The sequence below is a fragment of the Octopus bimaculoides genome, chromosome 4 (assembly GCF_001194135.2).
Source record: "Octopus bimaculoides isolate UCB-OBI-ISO-001 chromosome 4, ASM119413v2, whole genome shotgun sequence".
Lineage (NCBI taxonomy): Eukaryota > Metazoa > Mollusca > Cephalopoda > Octopoda > Octopodidae > Octopus > Octopus bimaculoides.
Genome location: NC_068984.1, coordinates 142,184,703 through 142,185,417, shown reverse-complemented (window position 1 = coordinate 142,185,417; position 715 = coordinate 142,184,703). Strand labels below are relative to the sequence as shown.

Here is a 715-nt window from a genome sequence, read left to right as displayed (position 1 = left end):
ATATATATATATATATACTAGTGTGTGTCTGTGTGTGAGTATGTATGTATATATAACTACACACACATATATTCCTATGACTACATTGATAATTATGTGTATATGAATATATGCGTCACATTTATATAGATATGTGAGTGTATGTGTGTGTGTATATATATGTATAACCATGTAATCGTGTTCATATATGTAGGTGTATGTATATATACAAAATAGATACGTACATTTATACACATAGACACATATATGGTTACACAGGGGCACATACATGTATATATGTGTGTGTGCGTGTGTGTGTTTGTATAAACATATCTACACACAAACACGTACACAAATGCAAAACTCACACAGACACATACACGCACATATACATATATATATCTATATATATGGAGCGACAGAAAGAGAGAGGGAGAGAGAAATAGTTTGATAGATAGATAGATAGATAGATAGAAAGCTCTATGCATGTGTGTATACACATGTATATATATATATATGTGTGTGTGTGTGTGTGTGTGTGTCTGTGGTTGTGTGTGTATGTGAGTGTGCGAATGTATAAACGTATAAATTCATACACCAGAGATACGGTATAACCACACACAGGTGGGTATATGTATATCCCACTAATTATCTACCTATATTTCTATATCTATATGTGTGTGTGTGTGTGTGTGTGTGTGTGTGTGTGTGTGTGTGTGTGTGTGTGTGTGTGTGT

At 33.4% G+C, this 715-nt stretch overlaps 1 long non-coding RNA gene across 1 annotated transcript in view; it reads right to left on the bottom strand.

The window, feature by feature from the left end:
* LOC128247695 (uncharacterized) overlaps nucleotides 1-715 on the bottom strand; it is a 178,804-nt gene that overhangs the window by 172,133 nt on the left and 5,956 nt on the right. The gene's annotated exons all lie outside the window — the stretch shown is intronic.